The sequence below is a fragment of the Camelus ferus genome, chromosome 25 (assembly GCF_009834535.1).
Source record: "Camelus ferus isolate YT-003-E chromosome 25, BCGSAC_Cfer_1.0, whole genome shotgun sequence".
NCBI lineage: Eukaryota > Metazoa > Chordata > Mammalia > Artiodactyla > Camelidae > Camelus > Camelus ferus.
In genome coordinates, this window is record NC_045720.1 from 238,332 (window position 1) to 257,996 (window position 19,665).

At 48.4% G+C, this 19,665-nt stretch overlaps 1 protein-coding gene across 3 annotated transcripts in view; it reads left to right on the plus strand.

The window, feature by feature from the left end:
• The first annotated feature begins 487 nt into the window (after window positions 1-487).
• The window catches only part of ARHGAP39 (Rho GTPase activating protein 39), a 77,945-nt gene continuing 58,767 nt past the window's right edge, over window positions 488-19,665 (plus strand). Inside the window, exons 1-2 of one of the 3 annotated variants that reach the window (XM_032467934.1) lie at window positions 488-664; window positions 11,559-11,746. The gene's annotated coding sequence lies outside the window, so the exon portion shown is untranslated. Of the gene's footprint in view, window positions 665-7,005; window positions 7,024-11,558; window positions 11,747-19,665 lie in introns of those variants that run through there. The other 2 variants (XM_032467933.1, XM_032467936.1) reach the window with 2 other exon arrangements.

Below are 19,665 nucleotides of genomic sequence, written 5' to 3' on the forward strand. Positions count from 1 at the left end.
CCTTCCAGAATCAAGGAAGAGTGAAATCTCAGATTCAGGAAGCCCAACACGTGTGAGTAAGGTAAAACCCAACCAGTAAGGTAAAATCCACACTGACACGGTCGAAATGTCAAATGCACTGCAGCCGAAGGGGATCGAAGAATCTCAGGAGCGCTCAGATAAGACAAGATCGTCCCCGTTCAGACTGCGGGGCCAGAGGGAGGGCTTCGGGTGACCTGGGAGGGGTGCCCCCCTCCGCCCAGCCATCCCGCGCCCGGGTGACCTGGGCAGAGACGACGCCTCCCTCCGCCCGCCGCTTAGCGGGAACTCGAGTGGACCGTGTTAGGCTCCACGCCCACCTTGTGGGCGGAGCCAGCCTGACCTCGCGGCAGACTCCCGGCACGCCGCGCGCCGGCGCAGGCGCACGAGGCCAGCGGCAGAGCCCCCTGGCGGCTGGGCGGCGCGGTGCGGGGGCGGGGCCGGAGGCGGGGGGTTGCGCTGGTGACGGGAGGACGCGCGCCCTCGGCGCACTGGGCCGGCGGCCGCGGCGGCGGCGGAGGGCAAGCAGCTACCCGGCCGCGGCGGCGGCGGCAGAGGCGGCGGCCGCAGGGCCGCGAGCAGCGCGCGCGCGGCGTGCGGGTCGAGATGAGGGGCTGTGGCGGCGCGGCTCGCGCGCAGCCGGCTGGTGAGAGCGCGGGCGGTGGGCGGTGCGGGCCTGGAAGATGGCGGAGAGGCCGGCGCTGCGGCCCCCGCCCGCCCTCGCAGAGGCCCCCGGCTCGGCCAGCGAGGATACGGGTCCCCAGAGACCGAGGAGCCGAGACGGGCGGCGGCCGGGCTAAGGAGGGGCGGGGGCTGGGTGTGGCGGCCCGGCTGGGCGGGGGCGCGAGGGGCCCAGGCCGCGGGGGCCAAGGTGTGAGGTGGGTGTGGGGTCCGGCCTGGGGGTGTGTGAGTGCGTGTACGCGGCCCGGCGTGGCTGTCGGTGAGTGTGCCTGAGGCGGGGGTACGAGTGTGTGCGCCCGGCCCGGGGGTGCGCGAGCCCGGCCTAGGGTGGGCGTGAGTGGAGTGCCGGGCCTGAGTGCGGGGCGTCGGCGCGGGGCTTCGGCGGGGTTACTGGGGCGCAGTCGGGGCGGTGAGGGACCGGGCCGGCTTTGTCAGGGCTCAGAAAGTCGGGACGCGTGTGTTCCCTTTCGGCTGCGGGCCCCGGCCCTGCCGATCTGGCTTCTGCAGCGAGGCGGGCTGGGGCGTCCCCGCCTTTCCTTCCTGGTCGCCCTCCCGGAGCTGAAATTCCCTCGGTTGCCTCCTGGTTGCGGGATTGGTGTGGGTGGAAGCAGTATTCCGTGCGAGGGCCGAGATCAAGGCAGGCTGTGAGCATCTTGGGGGTCAGGGCGTCTTTTATTTTAAAACGTGCAGCTGGCTGCGAGGCCGCAGCAGCTGTGGGTGTGTTACATGCTGCTCCCACCAGCAGCTGCTGTGGGCACTGCGCAGCCTTCAGCAAAAATGCGGCGCCCCTCCACCCTCTTCAGTGTCGTAGGGTTTAAGCAAACCTCTTGTGACCTCTACAGAAACCTACAGTTGCAAGGCTTCGTGTTCCTCCCCTGGTGTAGACAGTAGGAGATTTGTCATTGAAGCCAGTGAGGGGAATTGAGCCCTGTACATCCTGGGTGCCTCTGTAAACAGCAGGTGGTTCCCGGTCAGCGGCTCCCCTTTCACAATGAGCAAGGTGTGTTTCTCCTCGCTCGGGGAAGGGAAGGAGATTTGATAGGAGGTGTGACTGTGAAGCAGTAAGGAGACTCATTCCATAAAGCAGTCTGGCGCAGACTCCGTGACCCGCAAATGCGCCCTGCGGGAGTGAGCAGAGGTCCCAGGTCTTCCTGCCTGCACTTTGTGTAGTAAGTTGTCTTGCCCAGAGGCTGGAAAACAGAGTGGAGAAGCGGGCAGGTTCTGGAGCCAGACTGCCTGCCTTTGAGTCGTGACTCTTCTATTTACTGCCTTTGTACTCTGCCTTTGGTTCTTCGTCTGTGAAATGGGAACACCAATAACGTTGGCTTCCTGGGTGGATGCAGGGACTCTGAATTAACTGTGCCTGGTGCTTGGTCAGTGTTGAGAAAAGTCAGGAGCTGTTAATCACTGCCGAGATCTGTTTTCCAGGGCGCACTTCCTGGGTGGTTGGTTCTTCAGCTGTCCTGTCTTACTCTGACACTGACTTGAAGTCTGTGGCTTCCTTTTCTTACACAAACTGAGGTCATATTTGGAGAAACAAGTCTTCATAAAGGAAAACAAGGAACAAGTCTCATGTGCTTAATTGAAAAATTATCATAAAGAACTGTTTTAAAAAAATACTTTTAGAAAAAGAAAGCTTCTAATGAACCAGTCTAGAATCTTGCAGTCCTTCTCGTCCTCTTGAGTAGGGAGGACTGCTGTTGACAGAAATGAGATGTAAAACAGTTCTTGGGTGATTCTCTACTTGAATTAATACCAAAGACGTTGTTATGTACAGTGTTATTCTTGTAATAGAAAAGATAATTTATTAACAAACTGTAAGTGACAGTGAGGGCATTAGAAACAGAAAGGGAACTTGAAATGACCAGTGCTGTAACATTCTGTCTTGCTAAGCTATTGGAAGGAATAACTTAACTTACTTCAGAACAAAGTAGAAAAATTCACCATATTTTCCAAGGAGATAGTTCTCTTTCTCAGATCTAAGGAAAGTATATTAGACTTACCCCAGATAATACATCTCATCCCCTTTATCTGTGTGACACAAAAACTAGAAGAAACCCTTCCTTTTTAAGGAGAGTCTTTGGCATTTGTGGGGTTGAGAACATTTAAAGTTCAGTACAAATGGTAATGAAACAGCTTCTGTGAGCAAATTTTAAAATATCTAAAGATAGATTTAAAAATGTCCATCCCAGCCTTCTCTCCTGCATGTGTGCTGGGGGGCGCTGTCCTTGAACAACGTAGTAACAGTGAATACAGTGTCTTGTTAACCTTCTACCTGTTTTTTGGGTGCTTTTGAAAAAATGTTCGTGTAATATGTTCTCATAGTGAAATATCTAGTTTTACTAGAAAAATTCCTTTGCTGTGCCTGTTCACTGGCCCATTTGGTCAGTTGTTGTGGGTCTTATCTGTTCCCTCTCAAAGTTAGCTTTGTGGGTGTCCTGTCTCAGAAGCATAGCCTGGTGCAGCCACGCAGGCAGCGGGGGGCCTGGGAGACATCTGCTGACAGAGCTGAACTGGATTGTCCACCTGCCTCCAGGTCCCTTCTCCTGTTACCTTTCTTGGTCCCCCTGGTAAAGTCTGCACCCTCAGTTGTTGGCTGTCTCTGCTGCCTCCTGTACCTGCCTCACCGTACCTTCCATCTGCCTCTGGGACTTGCCCTTGATGCTGTCTGGCCACTCTGCCCTGCTCCCCGAGGTCATTTCTGACCCCATCCTCCAGCCATACTGTCCCACCCTGCTGAGAGGAAGCTCCTCACCTGAGCCTGCAGTCCTGGCTCACTCCCCTTCTGCCGTGCTCAAATCTCAGGGCTGCAAGCAGTGTTCCAGACAAGGATCTCTAAGCTACAGCCACTGATAGACCCGTGCCTGTCTGTGTAAGTAAAGTTTTATTGAAATACAGCCACCGTTGTTTATTTTTGTATCTGTGGCTGCTTTGGCAGAATTAACTAGTTGCAACAGAGGCTTTATGGCCCACGAACCCTGGATAATTTACTGTCTGGCTCATTTACAGAGAAAGTTTGTTCTTGAAGTTCAGAGGCAAAAGGATTGTAGGGGCTGCAGTGTGAGGGAAGGCTTCAAGGAAGAGGTGGCTTTTGAGCTGAGCCTGTAGGAGGTGCATGGGGAGGAGCAAGGACACTGCAGCACCACAGGCAGAGGTGTCTGAGGTTTTGCAGCAAAGACAAGGTGGGTTATATGTGGTTTGTAGGGGTTGAAGGTTGTGTAAGGGATGGAGGAAATCAGGGTTATACTGTGAAGGTCTGAGTTCAGGTTGAGGACTAAGTTTTAGTTCTCTGGCTAACAGGGAGCCACTTCAGTGCTGTGAGCAGGGAAGCCCTGGTAGTAATGTGTGGGACGGGCTGGAGATGGGAGAAGTCTGAGGCAGAGAATCTGCAGGGCAGCCTCCTCTGCGATGGGCTCAGTGCCTCGATGGAGGTGGTTTCTTGCTCACACTTCGTTTGCTTGTGGCTCTCCCCTGAGAGCTGTCATCCTTGGGCTCAAGATGTGCCCTTGTTGGAGACACGCTATTCTTATGGCAAGAGAGTGGCAGAAACTCAGTGTCTGCTGGAGCTTCAGCTTAGAACTGGCGACTCAGGTTCCGTGGCCAAAGCAGGTCATGTGGCCCAGCCTAGGGGTGGGGGGAGCAGCAAGTCCCCGGCCCCAGGCAGCTGTATGATGTATGGCTCTCATACAGGGAGGGCAGCCAAGTAGCTGGAGACAATGCTGTGACCACCCAGGAGAGAAGGCGAGCCTGTTTGGTGCTCTCCCTGGGCAGGCTTACCTGGGGCAAATGTGCCAGCCACGCTGCCCTCAGTCTTGGGCCCTGGAACCTGCCTGTCTCCTGGGCAGAAGCCCTTCAGTCTTCTCAGACCCTGCAGCCGTCCTCACTTCCACTCTGGTCCTTTGGTGCTTTGGGACTGTCATCTGCTGTGTGGTACCTAGAAGCTTGGTGCCCTGTTCGCCCCACACACACACAGCTTGTTGCCCTGTGTCCGGCTTGTGGTTCCTCCTGAGTAGTTAACAAATCCACCCTCCCTCTGTCAGCAGGGCCTGTGCCGTGTCCTGTCTGCATTGTGGCTGTGCCTCCTGGGTGGGCTCCCTCCCCTCCGCTTCCCACACAGCTGCCCAGCTGATGTGTGCTGAACAGTGGTTCTTACCCTAGGGTGAGTTGTCCGGAGACATTTTGGTTGTCCCAACTAGGAGCTGGTGCAGCTAGCATCGAGTGCATGAAGCCAGGGCCAGTGTGCCAGGCTGAGGAGCAGGCCAGAGCATGCCTGCCAGTCACTCCCCTGGCCTGCACTCCTCCCTGGCTCCCCGTGCCTCCTAGACTGCTGTCCATGGCCTGTGTGCCCAACTCGAATCCTGCTCTCCAGTGACGCCAGCAGGGCGCTACCCGGCCAAACCCTGCCTGCATTCCCTCCTCCCTAAAATAAGCAGAGCTCGAGTGGCGCCTCCAGCTCCTCTGACCCTTGCTGGGGCCCTGATCCTTCCCTTAACCAGGCATAGGGCTCTGCGCTGCCTCAAGTTATCTCCCTTCTGCACTGGGAAGTCCTGGGGCAGCAGACACGTTTGTGTTGTCAGTGTCTCTTGCAACATTTGCTCTGTGTATTAACATCAGCAGAGACAGGTGGACCTGGGGGGAGTCACCCTGGTGCCCTAGAGGCTGACACTGCAGCAGGAGTGACTCCTTCACTGGATTGCCCCACGTCGGCTGCTTCCAACTACTCAAGGCTTTCCTAAGCATAAATGTCTTTAATTCTCAGAGTTTCTCTATTTTTGCTCCCTAAAAAGTTTAAAAATTTTTAACTAGATAATACATTCAGGGTTTAAAAGTATAGAGGGTGCACAGTGAATCTGTCTGTCACCTGCCTGTCGCCTCCTTCCCTTTTCTCGGCCTCCAGGAGCCTGTTTCCCTGGAGGCTTCTCCTGTGGCCCCTTCTGGAGCTACTTTGTAACCATGCAAGCAAGCGTGTATGTATTTTTTTTTCTACTCTTTTCTTTTAAAAAAAGTTTCTTAATCTTGCCTTTTTAACTAAATGTGTTTGAGAAGTCACTCCGAATCAGTACATATTCCAGTTCATTTGTTGTCATGACTGTGTCCTGTCTGGCTGTGTGGAGGTGCTGTAATCTATGTAACCAGCACCTGTTGGTGAGCAGCGTATTTTGTGCAGTTACAGGCCAGGCTGCTGGTAGAGCACTGTGCAGTCATGCCTGCGGGGCACGCCCCTCAAGAAGGCCTCTCTTTAATCACTGTTTATTCTGTTAGATCAGGTTATGCTTTTGTTTCTTAATGTCTTTAACTCTGTACTTTCTTTGGTCATACATTTCTCCCAGTTATTTATCTATCTATATTTTAAACAGTATGTTGCAGTTTCTCGGTTGGAAATTGGCTCACCTTTCATGTGTTCTTATGGGTGAGAGTGACTAAAAAAACATATGCACACTAAAACTTGTACACAAAAGTTCATAGCAGCATTATTCATAACAGCAAAAATGGGGAAACAGCCCAAATGTCTGTCAGCAGATGAATGGACAAACTGTGGTCTGTCCACACAGTGGAGTATTATTTGGCAATAAGTACTGATTCATGCTACAACGTGGATGAATCTTGGAACATTATGCTGATACGAACGTCCATATGTTGTTTGGTTTCATTTATATGAAATGCCCAGAGTAGGCAAATCCAGAGAAACGGAAGGTAGATTGGTGGTTGCCAGGGGCTGGGGGTGACAGCAAAGGGACACAGGGTTCCTTTTTGGGTAAGAAAATATTCTCAGATTGACTGTGCTAAAGATATGCATATCTGTAAATATACTAAACTGTTCTAAAATTGTACACTTTAAATGGGTAAATTGTGTGATATGTGAATTATATCTCAGTAAAGCTGTGGAAAGTAAGAATGACTAGAATTTTTCAGCACTCCTACGAGGTGCCCAGAACCTTCGTGTTGGCTCCGTCCTGGGCTTGTGTGGGAAGTCTGGGGGCAGGATGGTGGCCCCCTGGTCAGTCTCTGAGCCGCTGGTGCAGCTGATGCACATGGTTCCCAGCGTGGGGACTCAGTCCGTGAGGGGCCTGACTGATCACAGATACGTCAGAAAGACATGTAACAGCCGAGCCTCCTGTGGGTGAGACAGTATCGATCCTGTTCATTTTCCAGGGGTGTTTCTAGCTGAAGTGTGACTGAATTTCAGAGTAAATTACTAAATGTTATACACGTATAAGGTTTTGGAAAATTGATTTTGACATCAAGAGCCAGGTTGGCAGAGCATGTTTTCTGTCCTCTTGCAGACTGGTGAAGACAGGACATCTGAGTGCAGTCGGTGGGAGGGTGAGTAGTCGCCCCGGTGCAGGGGCTCAGGTGTGGGAGTCCGTCGGCTGGCCCTGCTGCTCCAGCTCTTTTTCCTTCTTGGCTATACACCTTTGTCTGTTCTGCTGCTTCTCTTGGTCCTTTCCTGCAGTGTCTGGAGGCCCCAGCGCTAACCTTCACGGGCCAAGGTTTACAGGAATATCATCACCCTGGGACAGTGCTAGTGGTTTCTGTTACCGTCCCTTCATGCGCTTCTGGGGATTTCTCTGGAGGCCAGCCTGCCCTTCCTCACAGTTCAGATTGTGTGAAATAGGAGCAGTAAATCTCCCACCTATGGGCTTAGTGTTGTTTGTGTAGCCAACTGCAGGTGTCACTGATAAAGGTGGCAGTTTCTGGACTCAAGATACTGTGTTTCTGTTTAATTTTGGTGGTGTTGGCCTTTTATTTTGTATTCAGGATTCAGCTGTACTGTTACTATTTCTTCCGAATCTGAGCCCGAGAAGTAGCCTCTGGTTCCTAAAAGCCAGAGGGGGTAACACTGTGGATCTCAGAGTCCCTCATTTGCAGGGACGTGTAGAAGCCACAGACGGCTGTCTTGGGGCAGAGTGGGCCTTCCTGCCCAAGGCCGCTGGGGCCCACGGTGGGTGTTGCTCAGGGGTAGAGCCCTTCTCCGTTGGTTTGGCAGGGTTTGAGGTCTGGTTCTGTGTTTGCCAGGCCCGCACGGCCATCCTGCGCTCCTGGTCTCTCCTGTCACCTGCTGTGTGTCAGCCACTTGCTAGTCGGGTGCCCAGAGGCAGAGACATACCGGACCTCACACACCAGAGGACTGTGATAACCTCACGTGGGTAACAGTGGGGGAGGCGTGCATGGGCCCTCAGGGAGACCTTTGGGGGGCTGCTAGCCTAGCACAGGGGTACATAGTTCAGGTAGCCTCTCCAGAGGAGGGAGAGTCTTGCCTAGGAGGGTATCTGGCCACGCCTTCTGGGTGTTAACCTGGCAAGGGAGCCCCGTGCCCCCGGTGGAGGTGGCCACAGAGGCAGAAAGCAGCTTGGGGTGTGGGCGTGGCCAGCTGCGCTTTGTGGCTGGGCGTCCGTGAGGCGAGGTCAGCGGGGGGTGGGAGCGCACCACAAAGCCAAGAGCTTGGGCAGCCTCCTCAAGGGATGCCTCTGTCACCTGGAGGCCCACCTGCCATCCTCCGTGTGCAGGTGGGCCCAGGGAGAGGTTTGGCAGGCGTCTCTTCTAGCTCTAGCTTTACCCGCCTCCTTCCTTTCCAGAAGACACCAGAGCGCACCCTCCATCATTCTAACATTTTTAACCAAAGTTGGGAGCTTACAAGCTGGAGTTGACAAGCTCTGGGTATGTGAGGGCCTCCGGGCCTTGGGAGAAGCGGGACCTCAATGCTTGGCCACACGGCAAGCTTCTTCCTGAGCAGGAGACACCTGGGTGGTCAGGGTCTCCAGTGTGAGGATGAACTCTGCCAGTGGCAGCATCGCTGCAGTGGGTCAGGTGGTCTTGTCTTCCTGGTCATTCATTTCATGGGGTGCAGGGCAGTGGTGCTGAGTGGTAGTGCAGAGGTGAGGCCCCTGCTTCCAGAAGCTTAGAGTTGGGTGCAGAGAGTGGATGTGCAGTTGAAGGGTGGGGCTGGGGCTGTGAGGACAGACCTAGGGTGCTGTCCTGTGGGAGTGAGGTCAGGCCTGAGGAGCAGTGGAGAGTGGGGAGGCCAGTCAGCCCCTGTGGCAGCCCGGGGGCGGCAGGGCCTGCGGGGTCGGAGCCCAGGGCAGGGAAGGAGACGGGCAGCCCCTAGACCCGCCCACTGTGGGAGCTATCAAAGGATCATCTCTGTGAAGCAGCCGTGGCTGTCCTGTCTGGAGTGAACTGGAGGAGAAGGAAGTCAGGAAATGGATTCAGGTGCACAAACGTGGGCCCAGGCTGAGGGGTCTGCAGAGATGTGGGGCCGATGGGGCTTGATGGGCTGGATGTGCAGGGTGATGGGAGGCGTGTTGTGGCCAGCAGCCCAGGTACCGGTTGCAGGTGCTGCCGTCCTGCTCCTCAGCATGGTGTTGCGGCACAAAGAAGAGTTCCTCTCCTTTGTGTGACTGAGCAGTGCTCCTGGGTGTGACTGTGCCTCACTTGGTTTATCCATTCTTCTGTTGATGGATAGTTTGAATTGTTTCTACTTTTTGGCTACTGTGGATGCTGCTGCTCTTGGTACATATTCGTAAATAAGTGTTTGTTTTCATTTCTTTTGGGTGCATACCTGGGAGTAGAATTGCTGGGTCTTAATTAAGATAACTGTTTATCTGGGGGGACATGTCAAAGTGGCTGCACCATTTTACATTCCTGCCACTAAAGTATAAAGGTTCCCCACATCCTCTCCAACACTTGCATAGTCTTTTTGATTATAGCCATCCTAGTGGGTGTGAGTGGTTTTGATTTCTGTTTTCTTGATGGCTAATGATGTTGAGCATCTTTCATGCACTAATTGGCCGTTCATATGTCGTTTTGAACAAAAGTGCATTCAGATTCTTTGCTCATTTTTAAATTGGGCTATGTATCTTTTTATTAGTGTGTTATACGTGTTGTTTATATATTCTGGATACAAGTCTCTCATCAGATACAGTTTACAGTGTATTCTCCCATTCTGTGGATTGATGGTCTTTTTGTTTTCTTGATGGTATTGTTCGCAGCACAAAACTTTTTTGGGGGGGAGGAGAAAATCAACAATTTATTTTTTTTAACTTTTTCTTTATCAAGGTATAGTTGATGTACAATATTATGTGTTTCAGGTATATAATATAGTGATTCACAATTTTTGAAAGTTACACTCTGTTTATAGTTATTATAAAATAACAACTGCATTCCCTGTGTTGTACAATGTTCTTGTAGCTTATTGATTTTATACACATTAGTCTGTACCTCTTAATCCACTCCTCCTATCTTGCCCCTCCCCCTTCCCTCTCCCCACTGGTAACCACTGTTTATTCTCTATAGCTGTGAGTCTGTTTCTTTTTTGTCATATTCATTCGTTTTATTTTTTAGATTCCACATGTAAGTGATAATATACAGTATTTGTCTTTCTCTTTCTGACTTACTACACTTAACATAATGCCCTCCAAGTCCATCCACGTTGTTGCAGACAGTTTTTAATTTTGATGAATTACAATTTAGTTTGTCTTTTGTTGTTTGTACTTTGGTGTATTTAATCCAAGCCATGAAGATTTACTCCTATGTTGTCTTCTGAGAGTTTTATAGTTTCAGCTCTTATCCTTTCATTTCTGTCTTATGCATTGCTTCATACATTGTTGATCTGTACATTTAGGTCTGTGATTCATTTTGAGTTATTTTTGTATATGGTGTGAGGTAGGGTCCAGCTTTGTTCTTTTGCATGTGGATGTCCAGCTGTCCCAGCACCACTTGTTGAAAAGACAATTATTTCTTTCTCTTTGAATCCTCTTGACAACCTTGTCGAAAATTGCTTGACTGTAAATTTGAGAGTTTATCTTTTTCACTCTCAGCTCTTCCATTGGTCTGTATGTTTGCACGTATGCCTATACCAGCCTGTCTTGATTACTGTGGTTTTCCATGTCAGAAAGTGTGAGTCCTCCACTTTGTTCTTTTTCAAGATTGTTTTGGCTTTTCTGGGTCCAATGAATTTCATATTCAGTCTGTCAGTTTCTGCAGAAACAAGCTCAGTTTTGATATGGATCTGCTGAAGCTGTAGATTAATTTGGAAAGTTTTGCCATCTTAATGTTAAGATGAACATTCCATGAAATGGGACATCTTGCCATTAGGCCTTTAACTTCCTTCAGCAATGTGTTGTGGTTTCTACAAGTCTATGTCTTGCACTTCTTTTGTTAAATTTTTTGCTAAATATTTTATTCTTTTCAATATTACTATAAAAGGAATTGTTTTCTTAATTTCATTTTTAGGTTTTTCATTGCTAATGCATCTTCCAAAATTTTGCCTTTTTTCTATTTGAACAAATGTTCAAAATTTAAAGAGTGCAGAGTGAAAAGTGTCTCCCTGCCCTCTGGCCATCCAGGTTCCTCCCTGGAGGTAGCTGGCTGCCTTAGAGTCTTGTTTGTCTGACGAGCTATTCAGTGCACATATAAGCAAATGCTTGTGCGTGCTCCCTTTTCCCCTTGGGTTGATCGTTCTAAACGAGCGATAGAAATTCAGAAATTGTAGTGCATTCATTAAAAAAAAAATTCTTTCTGAAAAAAACGAGGACTGAGCAAACGTAACTTTTGTTCCATCCTCTAGTTTGTCTGTTTTCAGGGACCAAGAATCCACTAGCTTTTTTGAGTTCTGAGAGGAGGTTACAAAACCTGCTACAAAAGTGATTTCCCCTCATGCACTGGCTGGTGTTTTCAGCTTGCTCAGTGTTTGACCGTTGCCTCGTCGATGAAGCTGTCACTGTCCAAGTCCAGGAGGAATGTTCTGAGAGCGTTGATACCATCCGTTATTGTTGCTGTAATCTGATGTGTGTGTCCCAGGTGCTGTTCTGAACACATTCTGTGACATGTTCTTTCATTTAATTTGTGCCTCTGAACAGTCCGTGTGGTGTGTGCTCTTGGTCCCATGGAACAGACAAGGGAGCTGGAGCCAGGACACGGTGCATCGCTCGGTGGCACAGCTGTGGGCAGCCCCGGGGTGCATGGCCAGGCGTCCCCACTGCAGGCCTCTCCCTCTTAACCTCAGAGTTACACCTGTCTCCTGTCCTGTGGCCTCCCTAACCTCAAGGTATGAACACTTTTTTTTTTTTAATTGAAGTATAGTCAGTTTACAGTGTTGTGTTAATTTCTGGTGTACAGCATAGGGATTCAGTTATACATATATTCCTTTTCATATCCTTTTTCATTATAGGTTATTGCCAGGTATTAAATATAGTTCCCTGTGCTGTACAGTAGGACTTTGTTGTTTATCTATTTGGTGTATAGTGGTATGTGTCTGTAAACCCCAAACTCCCAATTTATCCCCCCTCCCTCTATTCCCCTTGGTAACCATAAGTTTGTTTTCTATGTCTGTGAGTCTGTCTCTGTTTTGTAAGTAAGTTCATTTATGTCTTTTTTTTTTTTTTTTAGATTCCACATATAAGTGATGTCATATGGTATTTTTCTTTCTCTTTCTGGCTTCACTTAGTATGACGATCTCCAGGTCCATCCAAATTGCTGCAAATGGCATTATTTTATTCTCTTTTATGGCTGAGTAGTATTCCATTGTGTGTGTGCATGCGTGTGTGCATGTGTGTGTATATACCCCACATCTTCTTTATGCAGTCATCTGTTGATGGACATTTAGGTGCTTCCATGGCTTTTGTAAATAGTGCTGCTAAGAACATTGGGGTGCATGTGTCTTTTTGAATTAGATTTTCCTCTGGGTGTATGCCCAGGAGTGGGATTGCTGGATCATATGGTAAGTCTATTTTTAGTCTCTTGAGGAGTCTCCGTACTGTTTTCCATAACGGCTGCACTAGTTTACATTCCCACCAGCAGTGTAGGAGAGGGTTCCCTTTTCTCTACACCCTCTCCAGCATTTATCATTTATGGAGTTTTGAATGATGGCCATTCTGACTGGTGTGAGACAATACCTCATTGTAGCTTTGATATGCGTTTCTCTGATAATTAGCACTATTGATCATCTTTTCATGTGCCTATTGGCCATTTGCATGTCTTCATTGGAGAAATGTCTGCTTAGGTCTTCCGCCCATTGTTTGATTGGTTTTTTGTCGTTGTTGTTATTGAGTGGGTATAAACATGTTTTTATTGAGACTTCTGTGTCCAGGCACAGCAGTGAAGAAGAAAGGCCAGTCCTTGCCCTCACGGAGGGCATAACAGGCAGTGAACGTAAAGTGACTTATGCCGTGCGTGTGTCAGGTGTCAGGGCTGCAGAGGAACAGTGGAGGAGGGCCAGGGAGATTGGGACGTGGGCATGCAAGTCTCAGTGAGGGGTCAGGTGGGCCTTATTCACAGAGACGATGCGTCTGATAGAGTTGGAGAAGATGAAGGAGGGGAGGGAAGGTTCCGGGCAGAGGGAACAGCCAGTGCAGAGGCCAGGGAGTTGGAGTGAATCTGCCATGCTTGAGGGACAGCCAAGGGGTCCGAGGGGCTGGGCCTGAGTGTGTGGAGGGCTCCCAAGAGAAGGTGCGCAAAGCAGGTAGGGTCCTGTGGGTGGTTTGGAGCAGAGGACTGACAGCATTGGGCTTGTCTTTAGTAGCATCCTGCTGGCTGCTGCAGAGGACAGAGGAGTCTGGTGGAGGTGAGGAAGGAAGTGAGGAGGCTAGTCAGAAGGTGACCGCGACAGCCCAGGCAAGAGGGGTGGTGGTTCAGCCAAAGAGGTAGCAGGCATAGTGACAGGATCTTGGAATCTGGAAATATACTTTTCAGTCTTCTTTGTTGAGGTCCTGGACATGTATCGAGGCTAACCATTACAATTTCCTGGTGGAGTTGCACGGGATAGCTCAGGAGTTTGGATGTGCTGCATCTGAGAGTCCAAGGTTAGGGGTTGGCAGTCAGGAGAGAGGAGTGGGCAGGAGGGATCGTGGCCATAGAGATGCAATGCAGGTGTCAACCCTGGAGTGCCCTCGTGGGGTGGGCAATGGTAGGGCAAGTGGGAGTGGAGAATAGGGGGAAGGGGCTGTGAGGTTGTTGAAGCAGGGCCAGGAAACTGCCTTTTGGCTCAGCGTCAAGGTCATTGGTGATCTGGAGGAGCAGATTCTGGGGTTTGTGTGGGGTGGGATGGGGCAAAAGCACGTTAGGAATGGGTTTAAGAGAAAATGGACAGGAGAAAGTGGTGAATACAAGACGCCACTGAAGGATGTTTGCTGCAAAGGGGCAGCGGAAAGTTGTTTATTCATGTGTTGTAAGATGCAGGAAATGACAGTCAGCTTATGTGCTGATGGGACTAAGTCCTGAGAGACGGAAGAAATGATGTAGAGGAGAGATTCCTTGGCATGTGTGTGGGTCCCTGTGCCTGGGGGTGTGGCAGGAGGGCCGGGGTGTGTGCTGGTCCGCAGCGGGCCTGTGGACATCCTCTTCTGATGCTTTTTAGGTAAGTAGGAAGCTGATTCTCTGTTGAGAGTGAGGAAAGGGGAAGAGAAGCTGAGGTCTGGGGAGAGAAGGTGTGAAAGGACCTGAAAGAGGTGGAGGTGAGCAGGCAGGAAGGGGAGGCTGGGCACAGTGCTTTCCATGGTGTGTGTCACTGTAGGGTGGGGACATGGAATGTCATCTGTGGGGTGGTAGGCCCCTTCCATTGCCTGCTATACCCTTCTGAGCCCCGGAGATGTGTGGATGGCTCGGACGGCAGGGGCTGGGGCAGGGAAGAACCTCCACCTCAGGCTGCTGAGGATGTGCAGGCTGTGATGAGGCCAGAGGAGGTGGACCCCACACCACGGGTGGGTGGCTGGCTGCCAGCCTCTCCTCAGCCCCCAGTTGCCCGAAACCATCCAGCAGGCAGGCCTGGAGCTGCAGGCCAGGCTGTGTCAGCCCCAGGTGGTGCTGCCTCTGGGCTGAGACCAGTCCACTGTTGTGGGGGCTCCGGTTCAGGTCTGACCACTTACAGCTTCTCCGTTGCCTGCAGAGCCATGGACTTCGCTCTGTCCAGTTGGTGGTTCTAACTTCAGACAGGTTGTTTTATAATTTAAGTCGTGTCATGTTGCTCCCCTGCTTAAAATCCTCTCTAGCGGCTCTGATCCTTAGGATAGAGTGAGACGCTGAAATGCTGTCTCTGAGGCCTCGTGACTCTGCAGGCACCTCTCAGATCCTTCCTTAGTCCTCCGGGGCTCGCTGCTGCCTCCTCTTGGAGGCCTCAACCGATTCAGGGCAGGTCCTTCCTGCTCTCCTTCCTCATGAAACCTTGCCCTCTCAGAGCACTTGGCAGGGTTTGGTGTGTTCACCTGGCTTGTCCTGTCTCTCCTGTGGAGTGTCGGGGCAGGGCTGTGTCCCTTGCTCATCACTGTCCACCCAGGGCCCAGCACAACTCTGACCCACGGCGCAAAATGGATATTTTTGGGATGAGGTAAGGAATGCCTAATAGGAAAAAATAAATAGTGGGAGAATTTGTGAAGATCCATCAGGAGTGCAGGAGATACCATCGGCTACTGCCGGACGTCATTGAAAGTTTAAAGTCGTTTGAATGATGGAGATTAGCGTCACAGCATTCAGAGGCAAGAGTGCCTGTTGGTGGGGGTGACCCTAAGCACTGCTTCTTAAAGGATGGATGGCCTGGTTAGGAGAGGAGGGGAGAGCCCACAGATGGGGAACAAGCACCAGGTGAGAGTGGGGCTTGGCAAGTGGGAGGCATAATTGAGGAACAATTAGCAGAACATTTTTATTAGAACAGAGTGGAAGTGGAAGATGAGCCTGGACTGAAATGGGAAGACAGGCATGCTCTTGCTATGCTGTCCACCAGCCATGCGTGGCTGACAATCACTGAAATGTGGCTCGTGGGACTGAATGTTACATGTTATTTAATCTTAATTGATTAAAATCTAGGTAGCCCCAGTGGCATGTGGCAGCTGTTTAAACAGCATAGTTCCAGGAGATGCTAGTATAAGAAGTGCCCTTTATTTGGGTGCACTGTTGAATGTTTATCATGATAAAAGTGAGGTGATGTTGGCTGGCCTTTTGGGAGAGTCTTGCATCTGGCAGTGGGGGTGAGATGGGTTGGGGGAGGGAAGGCTGAAAGCGTGGACGGTCTTCTGTTACTTAACCAGAGGCCGGCATGAGTGGCCACAAGGCTGTGAGAGCAGGTGGCTGGTAGTCAATGTCATGCCCCGTGGGTGGAATGGGCAGTGGTACAGACGTGGGGTTGAGAAGGGCATGGGTGCCCCCAGGGGGAGGGAGCAGAGTAGTGTGGTGCCGTGGACAGAAATAGATCCACAGTTCAAGTGCGTGGGGCAGTCGGGAAAGAGATCTGGGAGGAGAGCTCCACTGGGAACACTATCCAGGTCTGCCTGGAATTTGTAAAGTGAGGGGTGATCGGGCAGAGATTTGGAATTTAGCTACAGAGAGATTATAGTGGAAACAGTGGAAACAGAACCGGGATCTCCAGGCATAAGGTGCAGAGGGACAAGAGCCTCGGGGTGTCCCATAATTGGGTGAGATTTGGGTAAGTGGGGCTCAAGCGGCAGCTGAGGAAGAGGGTGAGAGGGTGGGTTAAGGGTGGGAGTGTGGTCGGTGGGGTGTGACTGTGGACTGGCAGAGCATTTAAGCCAGAGAATGAGCCAAAGCCAGAGGATGTATCACCAGATTGGAGTTCTCTGATCTCCTGGTTTAGACCCCATGAAATATTCTAGGAATGTCCTCCATGTAGACTCTCCAACTGTGAACTTTGACTCAGAGGTAACACTTGTCTCCTGCTCTGAGATCCCAAAGGAATATCCTCCAAGTATTTTGTTGTAATTGAGACAGAATGAAAGTACAAAGTTGAACTAGGTGAGACTGCAGTTTTTGTAGGTAAAAAACTGTCCAAAAATGGCAATTTCGTATGATTTTATGTGTTGTATAGAGAGTGTTCTTCAGATGAGCGACTCACAGCACACGTGAGGGTCTCTTGGCTGCTCCTCCCACCCTCGCTGTGTCAGTCTGCTGACGCTTGTGCACTCGACTTGTCTGGTCAGCATCTCGCTGGTGTCTGGGCATCTGTATGTGTCTTCTGTCCTTCCTGCTCAAGCGTAAGGGTTATCAGTAACTCTCGTGTTGGAGTCCCTGGGAGGCAGGCTGTGAGAGGGGCATTTGCAGGACGTTTGCTGGGGGCACTCTTGGGACCACCACCTGTGTGGGGTGTGAAGTGCGTGGGACTGGACAGAAGGACGTGTGAAATGTGACACCTCAGCACTGCAGGGCTTTCTGACTGGTGCATCTAATGTTCCTCTCCATAAATTTAGGCCTTTTAAAACTTTTTTCGTCAATATTTGTAGTACTCAGGGGACATATTTTGACAAATTTATCCCTGACATGTGTTAAATATTAAAATTTGCCCCTAATATAGACATTAATATTTAAGATTTTTTGTATATAGTCATTTTTTCCTGTGAATAAAAAAATTTTATTGCTTCCCTTCCAATCTTAATGCCTTTTATTTATTTTTCTTGCCTTGTTGCACTATCTAGGACCTACAATAAAATGTCGTACAAAAGTGGTGAGAGTGGCTGTCCTTTCCTTGTTAGTGATCACAGGGGAAAGCGTTCAGTCTTTTACTACTTAGTATTATATATATAGTTTTAGGTTTTGTATATATGCCCCTTGTCAGGTTGAGGAAGTTTTATTCTATTCTTTCTTTGCTTTGAGTTTTTGTTAAGACTAAATGGTGGATTTTGTTAAATGTTTTTTTCTGTCTTTACTGTAATGATAAGATATTTTTTCCCATTTAATATTTAATTATACTGATTATTATTTGAATAGTAAACAAACCTTGCAATCCTGGGATAAACCCCACTTGGGTATGATGTGTTGTCCTTTATAGCTGGATTCAATTTGCTAAAACTTTTAAATTTTAAGGATTTTTAAATCTGTGGTCATGAGGGCTATTGGTCTGTAGTCTTTTTTGGTAATGTCTTTGTTTTGATATCAGTATAATATTGGCTTCATAAAATGAGTTGAGAAATACTTCTAGAAGGTAGATGTGGAGAAATTTGTTAGGAATGTTATTTTTCTTGGATGTTTAGTAGAATTTATCAGTGAAACCATCTTGGCCTGGAGTTTTCTTTGTTGGAAGGTCTTGAGTTATAAAGTCAATTTCTTTAATAGATAGATTTGCTATTCAAGCTATCTTATTTCTTCACGAGTGACTTTGGTAGCATGCTGTTTAAGGAATTTGTCCATTTCAACTAATTTGCTAACCCTACGTGCATAAAGTTGCTAATAATACTCCTTTTTTTTTTCCTGGACTGGTTTGAAGCATTAGGTTTTTTTTTTTCTTTTTAATTGAATTATAGTCAATTACGATGTATCAATTTCTGGCATACAGCGCAATGTCCCAGTCATATATATACATACATATATTCATTTTCATATTCTTTTTCATTAAAGGTTATTACATGATATTGAATACAGTTCCCTGTGTTGTACAGAAGAAATTTGTTTTTTATTTATAGCGGCTAATATTTGCAAATCTCAAACACCCATATTTATCTCTTCCTACCCCCTTTCCCCTGGTAACCATAAGATTGTTTTCTATGTCTGTGAGTCTTTCTGTTTTGTGGATGAGTTTATTATTGTCATAACAATATTCCATTATTATCCTTCTTTTTCTCCCTCTTAACAGTAGCACTGGGGATTGGACCCAGAATCTCGTGCAAGCCAAGCATGTGCTCTACCAGTGAGCTCCACCCCAACCCCATTATTATCCTGTTGATGTCTGTAGATCTGTAATGATGTTCCCTTTGTCATTTCTGATATTTTGTTAGTTTGTGTTCCTCTTTTTTTTTTTTTTTCAGATTATTGTTAGAGGTTTATCCATTTTATTGGTTTTTATAAAGAACTAGTTTTGGGTTTAATCAATTTCCTCTATTTCTCTGTTTTCTGTCTTGTTAGTTTCTGTATGATTTCATTACTTTTAAGTGTATTGAGACTTTTTCTATGGCCCAGGATATGGTCTTTCTTGGTGAATGTGCCTGTGCAATTGAGAAGAATGTGTGTTCAGCTGCCATTGGGCAGAGTGTCATAAATGTCAGTTAACTGAAACGGGTTGGTGGAGTTCCAGTCTTGTATATACGCTTAGACTAAATTTTGAATTTCTCTTACTCCTTTTAGCTCTGTTCTTTTTTTTGTGCATGTGTTTTGAAGCTCTGTTTTTGGATGCATACACATTGAGGATTGTTGCATATTCTTAATGAACTGACCCTTTTTATTCCTGGTAATATTTCTTTTCCAGAAATCTGCTTTATGTGATAATATATAGGCTTCTAGCTTTCTTATGATTGGTGTTTGCATGGTATATCTTTTCCATCCTTTTGCTTTTAACCTATCTTTATCATTGCATTTATAATGGCTTCCTTTAATAGCATGTACTTGAGTCTTGCTTTTTTATGCAGTCTGAGAATCTCTTGCCTTTTAATTGGAGTCTTAAGACCATTTGCACTTAATGTAATTATCAGTATGGTTTGCTTTCTATTTGTCCCATCTGGGTTTTTTCCCTCTTTTCGTTTAATCTTTCATATTAGTCGTGTAGGTTTTAGTATACTCTTATCTCCATTGTTGGCTCGTTTGCTGCACCTAATTGTTACGGGTTTTAAGTGGTTGTCCCGGGGTTCTCCGCGATGAGAAAGTGCTACTTCATGTGTAATGAGAGAACTTTCTTGGTGTCCACCCACCCCCACCCCAGTCTGTGATGGTTCTGTTGTACACTTGGCTTCTACATCTGTTCTAACCTCCCTGACGCATTGTTATTAGTCTTCTATAAGCAGTCAGTTATCTCATAATGAGAAAAAAGGTGTATTTTCTTTCTTCTTCACCGTATCTGGTACGTTTACACTTTGTGTATTTAGATTCCCCTCAAGTGTCATTTTCTTTCTGCCTGAAGAAATTAATACTTTTAATGTAAGTCTGTTGACAATTAATTCTCTCATTTTTGTTTTCAGAAAAAATATTTTCTCTTCAGTTTTGAAGATTATTTTAAATGGACATGGAATTCTAGATTGTTAACTTTTTGGTTTCAGATTT